The sequence below is a fragment of the Canis aureus genome, unplaced genomic scaffold (assembly GCF_053574225.1).
Source record: "Canis aureus isolate CA01 unplaced genomic scaffold, VMU_Caureus_v.1.0 ptg000275l_RagTag, whole genome shotgun sequence".
Classification (NCBI taxonomy): domain Eukaryota; kingdom Metazoa; phylum Chordata; class Mammalia; order Carnivora; family Canidae; genus Canis; species Canis aureus.
Genome location: NW_027554526.1, coordinates 2,877 through 13,273, shown reverse-complemented (window position 1 = coordinate 13,273; position 10,397 = coordinate 2,877). Strand labels below are relative to the sequence as shown.

At 39.3% G+C, this 10,397-nt stretch overlaps 1 pseudogene; it reads right to left on the bottom strand.

Moving 5' to 3' along the window:
• Nucleotides 1-1,423: 1,423 nt before the first annotated feature.
• LOC144309949 (18S ribosomal RNA) lies at nucleotides 1,424-2,378 on the bottom strand (annotated as a pseudogene).
• Nucleotides 2,379-10,397: the final 8,019 nt, after the last annotated feature.

Sequence of the window (10,397 nt, the reverse complement as noted above, 5' to 3'; positions counted from 1 at the left end):
CATTAGGATGTCCTGATCCAACATCGAGGTCGTAAACCCTATTGTCGATATGGACTCTTGAATAGGATTGCGCTGTTATCCCTAGGGTAACTTGTTCCGTTGATCAAAAATTATTGGATCAATAAGTGATGTTATATTTTGACTTGTGGGTCTAAATTTTAATCACTCGGGAGTTTTTTTATATTCCGAGGTCACCCCAACCTAAATTGCTAACCCACAATAATGGTGTAATGTTATGCCTTGTAGGTATTTAGTATCCATAAGTTTGGGTTAGTTAATTAAAGCTCCATAGGGTCTTCTCGTCTTATTGTGGCATTCCCGCCTCTTCACGGGAAGGTCAATTTCACTGATTGGGAATAAGAGACAGTTAAACCCTCGTGTGGCCATTCATACAAGTCCTTATTTAGAGAACAAATGATTATGCTACCTTTGCACGGTCAGGATACCGCGGCCGTTAAACAAGTGTCACTGGGCAGGCAGTGCCTCCAATACTAGAAATGCTGGAGGTGATGTTTTTGGTAAACAGGCGGGGTTTGTGTTTGCCGAGTTCCTTTTACTCCTTTTAATCTTTCCTTAAATGCATGCCTGTGTTGGGTTAACAATAGGGTAGATAAGTATTTCATTTTTGGGTTGATATTATCAGATTGTTAACTATCAGTGGTCTATCCGTTTCTGATATAAGCTTATGCGGGGAGAAAATAGTTCTTGTTACTCATACTAGCATTGTTGCTTCTATATTTAAATAGAATGGCCCAGGAGGTATAATTAGGAGTTGATGTAATATGATTGGGATTAAGTTATATTGTTTGTTGAGCTGGAACGCTTTCTCAATTGGTGGCTGCTTTTAAGCCAACTATGGTGATGTTAGTATATACTCTCTAATAAAGGTTGTATCCTGATTCTAAGAAGCTGTACCTTCTTAGACTATATTTTAAATTTACATTAAAATTTTGTTTTTTTTTAGGTAAATTTAAAGTTGAACTAAAATTCTGTTTGTGGGCAACCAGCTATCACCAGGCTCGTTAGGCTTTTCACCTCTACCCACAAATCTTCTCACTATTTTGCTACATAGATGAGTTGATCCTTTTAGATTGTTTATGGGTAGCTCGTCTGGTTTCGGGGAGCTTAGCTTAAGTTCTCTTTGTTAAGTCGTTTCTGGCTAGTTCATTATGCAAAAGGTAAAAGGGGTAATCTTTGCTGTTTAATACTGTTAAGATGTCTTTCATCATTCCCTTACGGTACTATCTCTATCGCTCCAATTAAAATTTCTATCTCCTATACTTTTATTATTTAACTAAATGTTTTACTTTATATGTCTGTGATACTTAAGTTTGGGGTTAGTTGGGCTAGCTTTTGTTCAAAGTGGTCATAAGTAATGAAATCTTCTGGGTGTAGGCCAGACGCTTTAGTTAAGCTACACTTTGATTAATCCAAGCACACCTTCCGGTATGCTTACCTTGTTACGACTTGTCTCCTCTTGTGTCTTAGTTAAGTTAATATGGTTATGGTTGTGTCTTATTACTTGAGGAGGGTGACGGGCGGTGTGTGCGTGCTTCATGGCCCTATTCAATTAAGCTCTCTATTCTTAATTTACTACTAAATCCTCCTTCAGTTTTTAATTTCATAAAAACGTTCGTGGAATGTTCTTGGGTAGAAAATGTAGCCCATTTCTTCCCACCCCATAAGTTACACCTTGACCTAACTTTTTTATGTAAAATGATTGTGCTTACTATTCTACCTTTTGAGGGTTTGCTGAAGATGGCGGTATATAGACTGAATTAGCAAAGGGTGGTGAGGTTTATCGGGGTTTATCGATTATAGAACAGGCTCCTCTAGAGGGATATAAAGCACCGCCAAGTCCTTTGAGTTTTAAGCTATTGCTAGTAGTCCTCTGGCGAATTATTTTGTTGTAAAATTATCTATGTTTAGGGCTAAGCATAGTGGGGTATCTAATCCCAGTTTGGGTCTTAGCTATCGTGTAGTCAGATTATTATAAAGTCACTTTCGTGGTCTATTTTATGGTAACTGTAGCTTTTTACGGCTTAGTTAAGTTTTAACTTTAGTGCAAAGGTATCTTAAACACGCTTTACGCCGTGGGCCTATTAGTTTGGGTTAATCGTATGACCGCGGTGGCTGGCACGAAATTTACCAACCCTTTTTAGTATGGCTTAGTCAAACTTTCGTTTATGGCTTAATTTTTATCACTGCTGTATCCCGTGGGGGTGTGGCTTAGCAAGGTGTTATGAGCTACTTAAGAGTGTGCTTGATACCTGCTCCTTTAGATCACTGCTGATTTTAAGGGCATTCTCACTGGGGCGTGGAGACTTGCATGTGTAAGTCTACTAAGAACTAATAGGAAGGCTAGGACCAAACCTTTGTGTTTATGGAGTCGTGCGACTCATCTTGGCATTTTCAGTGCCTTGCTTTATTAATTAAGCTACATTAACTTATACTGAAATTGTAGTGTGTATAATAAATAAAATACATAGTAAATATGAGAGGAAAAAAAAAGGGGATGCTATCTATAGATAGACCACGAGATCGAATGCGTGTAAGACTGTTGTGTTAAGTTAACTAGAGTAGCAATACATTTGTATACAATTTAAATAAAGCTTGTGAGTATTGTATGCACTTAGTCCTGTTTTTGGGGTTTGGCAGGACATAAATAAGTGTATAATAGATGACATGAGTTTATGGGGGGTAAGGGGGGTTTGTATAAGTTAACTTAATGTCTTGCGCGTGTACGTACGTGTACACACGTGTACGTACGTGTACACACGTGTACGTACGTGTACACACGTGTACGTACGTGTACACACGTGTACGTACGTGTACACACGTGTACGTACGTGTACACACGTGTACGTACGTGTACGTACGTGTACGTACGTGTACGTACGTGTACACACGTGTACGTACGTGTACACACGTGTACGTACGTGTACACACGTGTACGTACGTGTACACACGTGTACGTACGTGTACACACGTGTACGTACGTGTACACACGTGTGTCCTAGAATTATATGTCCTGAAACCATTGACTGAATAGCACCTTGATTTTATGCGTGAGTTGATAAATGATAATGAATAAGTCCAGCTACAAGTTATTTGACTGCATTAGGGCCGCGACGGGCATATTCCCTGAGAGCAGAAGATAAGTTAGAGTTAGTGCCGTTGCGGTCATAGATGAGTGATAGCAGATTCCCCCCCTAAAAATAAAAGATACCAAATGCATGACACCACAGTTATGTGTGATCATGGGCTGATTAGTCACTAGTCCATCGAGATGTCCCATTTGCGAGAATTAGTAGGATTGGAATAAATAGAGTCATGGCCCTGAGGTAAGAACCAGATGCCAGGTATAGTTTCATGATAGTAACCCCCACATTAGCATGGGCCCGGAGCGAGAAGAGTGACATTACAGGCAAGGATTGATGGTTTCTCGAGGCATGGTGATTAAGCCCTTATTGGACTAAGTGATATGCATCTAGTTACTGTTGAGGATCAATGGGTTGTGGAATTGGACTAGACATGTCCTATGTAAAGATATAATATCATGTACATGCTTATATGCATGGGGCAAGCCATTAATGCACGACGTACATAGGGGAGGGAAAGAAGGATTTTTTGGAGATACTGACATAGCACAGTAGAGGTGGTCCAATATATGAATGTAGGGGGTGTCAGGGAATAGTTTAAGAAGAATTTCAGCTTTGGGTGCTGATGGTGGAGCAAGAGCTTCTTCCTTGAGTCTTAGGGAGGGCGACTACTCTCCATTTTTGGTTTACAAGACCAAGGTAATGATTATACTACAAAGACTCTTCATTTTAGAAGATTATTTTCGATAACGCTAATTGTTGGCATTAGAATCAATAGGATGGTGAAATATAGAATTGAGGCGACCTGTCCGATAATGATGAAAGGGTGTTCAACTGGCTGTCCTCCAATCCAAGTTAAAGTGAGAAGATCGGCGACTAAAAGTCAGAATAGGCATTGGCTGAGGGGTCGGAATATTATACTGCGTTGCTTAGATGTGTGGAGGAATGGAATGAATGCTAAAATTAGGATGGAGAATACTAGGGCGAGTACACCTCCTAATTTATTAGGGATAGATCGTAGGATGGCATAGGCGAATAGGAAGTATCATTCAGGTTTGATATGTGGAGGGGTGTTTAGGGGGTTTGCAGGGGTGTAGTTGTCTGGATCTCCTAATAGGTCTGGTGAAAATAAAACTAGTGATATTAAGACTAGGAGCAGGAGTAGGATTCCTAGGATATCTTTAATTGTGTAGTAGGGGTGAAACGGAATTTTGTCTGAGTCTGATGTGATTCCTGAGGGGTTGTTGGATCCGGTTTCGTGTAGAAATAGGAGGTGTACTATTGCTAGAGCTGCGATGATGAATGGAAAGATAAAATGAAATGCAAAGAATCGTGTTAAGGTTGCTTTGTCTACTGAGAAGCCACCTCAGATTCACTCTACTAAGTTGGTTCCGATATAGGGGATGGCGGAGAGAAGGTTAGTGATTACAGTTGCCCCTCAAAATGATATTTGTCCTCACGGCAGTACATAGCCTATGAATGCTGTGGCTATGGTTGCGAATAGTAGTACAATTCCAATGTTTCATGTTTCTATGAATACATAGGATCCATAGTATAGGCCTCGTCCCACATGTATGAATAGGCAGATGAAGAATATGGAAGCGCCATTTGCATGTATATAGCGGATAATTCAGCCGTAGTTAACGTCTCGACAGATGTGGGTGACCGATGAAAAAGCTGTGGCCGTGTCCGATGTGTAGTGTATAGCTAGAAATAAACCTGTTAGAATCTGTAGAATCAAGCATACTCCTAATAAGGACCCGAAATTCCATCAAGCAGAGATGTTAGATGGCGCTGGGAGGTCAATGAATGAATTGTTGACAATTTTGGCTAGTGGGTGGGTTTTTCGAATGTTGGTCATTAATGTTCTTATAGTTGAAATACAACGATGATTTTTCATGTCATTAGTCATGGTTAAATTCCATGTAGGAATAATGATAACATACATTGTATTTATTTTAAGTATCGTTTTTGTGATGAGTTTTGTGGGTTTTGCCACTAAACCATCTCCTATTTATGGTGGGCTTGTGCTAATTATTAGCGGTGGGATTGGTTGTGCGATTGTTCTGAATTTTGGGGGTTCTTTTTTAGGGCTGATAGTGTTTTTAATTTATTTGGGGGGTATATTAGTAGTATTTGGTTATACAACTGCTATGGCTACTGAGCAATACCCTGAGGTGTGAGTTTCAAATAAGGCTGTTCTAGCGGCTTTTATTACTGGTCTATTGTCTGAGTTGTTGACTGCTTGCTATATTTTGAAGGATGATGAGGTGGAGGTAGTATTAAAGTTTAATGGAATAGGGGATTGGGTAATTTATGATACGGGGGACTCTGGGTTTTTTAGTGAAGAGGCTATGGGTATTGCGGCTTTATATAGTTATGGAACCTGGTTGGTGATTGTTACAGGTTGGTCGCTGTTAACTGGTGTGTTGGTTATCATGGAAGTTACCCGTGGTAATTAAGGATTAGTAGGCTGAGAATTATAGTTAGTATGAACGATAGGAAATAGAGCTTGATGAGACCCTTTTGATTTGAAATAAGGGTAGAAGATTTTATTTGGAAATACGAGATTGATTTGGGTAGGATGTTTTCTAGTCAGATGGAGTCCAGAAGTATAGATGCTGATTTCTGGCTGATGGTTAAACTTGTTTTAGGTGTGAGGCGGTGCATAATGGTTGGATAATAGCCAAGGAGGGTGGAAAATTTAAAGTAATTAGATGGATAGTTAAATTTGAGTCCTTGTATGGTAAGGTTTAGTTCTAGTGCCAGGATGAAACCCAAGATAGTTACTGCAAGGGCTATCATTTTTAGATAATGAGGCATAGTTATCTGTGGGATGGTGGTGGGTGTGATGCTGTGGGAGATAATGTATCCTGCAAATACACTTCCGATAAGGAGTCGTTTAATAGAGTTAATTAGGAGAGGATTATTCTCGTTGATAAGGATTATAGGGGAGAAGCGGGGCTGGCCTAGTAGAGCGAAGAATATAATTCGGGTGCTGTAGGCAGCGGTTAGGGATGTGGCAACGAGTGTAATTAAGAGGGCTCAGGCGTTGGTATTCGACGTGTTAGCGGACTCGATGATCAGGTCTTTGGAGTAGAATCCTGTAAGGAAAGGTATGCCTGTTAATGCGAGGCTTCCGACAATCAGGGAAGTTGTGGTGAAGGGAAGGACTTTAAATAGGCCACCTATCTTTCGAATGTCTTGTTCATCGTTTAGGCTGTGGATAATTGACCCTGAACATATGAATAACATAGCTTTAAAAAATGCGTGAGTGCAGATGTGTAAGAAGGCTAGGTAAGGCTGGTTAATGCCAATTGTTACTATTATTAGGCCTAGTTGGCTTGAGGTAGAGAACGCTACAATTTTTTTGATATCGTTCTGTGTAAGAGCGCAGATTGCAGTAAATAGTGTAGTAATAGCCCCTAAGCATAAAGTGAGGGTTTGAATAGTTTGATTATGCTCTATTAGTGGATGAAAGCGGATAAGAAGAAATACTCCTGCTACAACTATTGTGCTTGAGTGAAGTAGGGCTGATACAGGAGTGGGGCCTTCTATGGCTGAGGGGAGTCAGGGATGTAAGCCGAATTGAGCAGATTTACCGGTAGCTGCTAATAGTAAGCCAAGTAGCGGCAAATTAAAATTATCGTTTGTTGTAATAAAGATTTGTTGAAGGTCTCATGTGTTTAAGTTCAATAGAAACCATGCTATGGTTATAATGAAGCCTACATCTCCAATACGGTTATAGAGGATAGCTTGTAGGGCAGCTGTATTTGCATCGGTTCGGCCGTATCATCATCCAATAAGTAAAAATGATATAATGCCAACTCCTTCTCAGCCAATGAATAGTTGGAATATGTTGTTTGCGGTGACTAAGACTATTATAGTAATAAGAAATAAGAGAAGATACTTGAAAAATCGGTTAATATAAGGATCGGAGTGTATATATCATATAGAAAACTCTATAATAGACCACGTGACAAAAAGGGCTACGGGCACAAAGATTATTGAGAAGTAGTCTAATTTAAAACTCATGGATAGTTTTATGGTCTGGATTGTTATTCAATGTCAGTTTGAAACAATTGTTTCCTGTCCTGAGTAGATGAATATTATTGTGGGAATTATGCTAATTATGAATGCGTAAGAAGTAGCGGTTTTTACATAGTATGGGTATAGCTTATTTTTGTAGAGTTTAGTAGAGGTTATAATGATGGGCAAAGTAAGAATGACTAGAGCTGTGATTATGCATGAAGTAAATATATTTATTACTTTTATTTGGAGTTGCACCAATTTTTTGGTTCCTAAGACCAATGGATTACTTCTATCCTATAAAAGTTGAAAAAGCCATGTTCTTATACATGGGAGCATGAGTTAGCAGTTCTTGCAGTACTTTTTCGGTAAGCAAAAAGGTTTGAGCTTTTATTATTAGATTCACAATCTAATGTTTTTGTTAAACTATGCTTACAGTAGATGGGACCGAGAATAATTTTAGGGTTAAGGGATAGGAGGAGTAGAGGCAGTAGATGCAAGGTTATTAGGGCATTTTCTCGTGTGAATGACGGTTTGATATTTTTGATATGGTGGGAATATTTACCACGCTGTGTGGTGATTAGTATATAAAGTGAGTATAGGGCAGTGATGGTGATGTTAATTCCTATTAGAATAATAGTAATGTTGGATCATGAGAATGAGGATATCACTACAAATAGTTCTCCGATAAGATTAATTGTTGGAGGAAGAGCCAGATTTGTGAGGCTTGCTAATAACCATCAGGCTGCTATCAGGGGAAGGAGGGTTTGAAGTCCTCGTGCGAGAATCATAGTACGGCTATGGATTCGTTCGTAATTGGAGTTGGCTAAGCAGAATAGCATCGAGGATGTTAAACCATGGGCAATTATTAGGGCTGTTGCACCTATATAACTTCATTGAATAAGAACCGCTACAATAACGAGTGCCATATGACTAACTGAGGAGTATGCAATTAGGGATTTTAGATCTGTTTGACGGAGACAGATAGAGCTTGTTATGATTATGCCTCATAGAGATAATATTATGAAAGGATACGCTATGAAGTTGGTCAGGGGGTTTAGTAGGGTTGTAATTCGTATCATGCCATAGCCTCCTAATTTCAGGAGTACGGCGGCAAGTACCATGGAGCCGGCAATAGGGGCCTCTACGTGTGCTTTTGGTAGTCACAAGTGGAGGCCGTATAGAGGTATCTTTACTATGAATGCTATCATGCATGCCAATCATAAGAAAACATTAGATCAGGAGTTTGGCAGAGGTTGAATTCAGTATTGAATTATGAGAAAATTTAGGGAGCCCATGAAATTGTGGATGTAAAGGAGAGCTACTAGGAGTGGGAGAGATCCTATTAAAGTATAAAATAAGAAGTAGAGCCCTGCGTTTAGTCGTTCAGTTTGATTCCCCCATCGGGTAATAATGATCAGGGTTGGGATTAGTGTTGCCTCAAATAGGATGTAAAAGAAGATAAGTTCAGAGGCGGTGAAAGTTATAATTAGGAACAACTGGAGAAGAATCAGTATTGAAATATATAGTTTTTTTCGAGTTAAGGGTTCTTTTGATAAATGGTGTTGGCTTGCTATAAGTATAAGGGGTAGAAGTCATGTTGTAAGTGCTAGTAGCGGTGCTGATAGGGAGTCAGAGAAAAATATTAAGGAGGGGTTCAATGTATTATCATTTGGTTGATTCAGGTAGAATAAGCTGATTAAGCTGATTAGCAAACCATATGTTGTCGTGTTAATTCAGATTATGTTAGGCTTTGATACTCATGTAAGGGGGATCAGTATGATAGTGGGGATGATAATTTTTAGCATTGTAAGAGGTTTAGGTTTTGTACGTAATCAGTCCCGTAGGTGTTAGATACTATAACTAGTAGAGATAGTCCTAATGCTGCTTCGCAGGCAGCAAATACTAGTAGTACGATTGGTATCATGCTGGCTAATGTAAGGTGGTTGTTGAGAATAGTTACAGATATTATTACAAATAGTGATAATATTATGCCCTCTAAGCATAGTAGCGATGATATTAGGTGTGATCGATAAACAAGTATACCTATTAGAGAAAGAATGAATGCCAGAAAGATATTAATATATACTATGGACATATGATAATTATGAGATAAATCATAATCTAATGAGTCGAAATCATTTGTTTTGGCTTAAACTAATTATCATATTCGGTTCATTCTAGCCCCTTTTCGGTTCATTCGTACGCTAGGCTTGCAGCTAGGAGGGAGATTAGTAGGAGTGCTATGATAAGTATTGTTGTCAACTTGTTGGTTTGTGACGCTCAGGGAAGTGGGAGTAGGAGTGCGATTTCTAGGTCGAAAAGCAGGAATGTGATGGCAACTAGGAAGAATTTTATAGAGAAAGGTAGGCGAGCAGATCCCATGGGGTCAAAACCACATTCGTAGGGGCTTGTCTTGTCTGTATAAATATTTAGTTGGGGAAGTCAGAATGCGATTAGTACAAGTAAGGACGCTAGGGTTACATTAGTTATCAAGGTTAGTATTACGTTTATTACTTCTTTCCAGGTTGATCTGGAGCTAACTGATTGGAAGTCAATTGTACTAGTTATACTAAAGAAATAGGATCCTCATCAATAAATAGATACATATAAGAATAGTCAGACTACATCAACAAAGTGTCAATATCATGCAGCGGCTTCAAATCCGAAGTGGTGGTTTGATGTGAAGTGGTAGTATAGTTGTCGGAGAAAGCACACGATAAGGAATGTGGAGCCAATAATTACATGTAGTCCGTGAAACCCAGTAGCTATAAAAAAGGTAGATCCGTACACTCCGTCGGAGATTGTAAAAGATAGATGTCTCGTAGTATTCGGAGGCCTGTAATAGTGTAAAATATACGCCTAAGGAGATTGTAATAAATAGGCCTTGAAGTATGTGTTTACGATTGCCTTCTATTAAACTATGATGGGCTCAAGTAATAGATACTCCGGAGGCTAGGAGGACTGAGGTGTTGAGTAGAGGAACTTCTAGTGGGTTAAGAGGAATAATGCCGGTGGGAGGTCAGCAACCTCCAAGTTCAGGAGTAGGGGCTAGGCTGGAATGGTAAAAGGCTCAAAAGAAGCCTGCAAAGAAAAATACTTCTGATACAATAAAAAGAACTATTCCGTACCGTAGTCCTTTTTGTACAATAGGGGTGTGATGTCCTTGGAATGTGCCTTCTCGGATCACATCTCGTCATCACTGGTATATGGTTAGCAGGTTGGTTGTGAATCCTAATGTAAGTAGGGATATTGAGTTATAGTGAA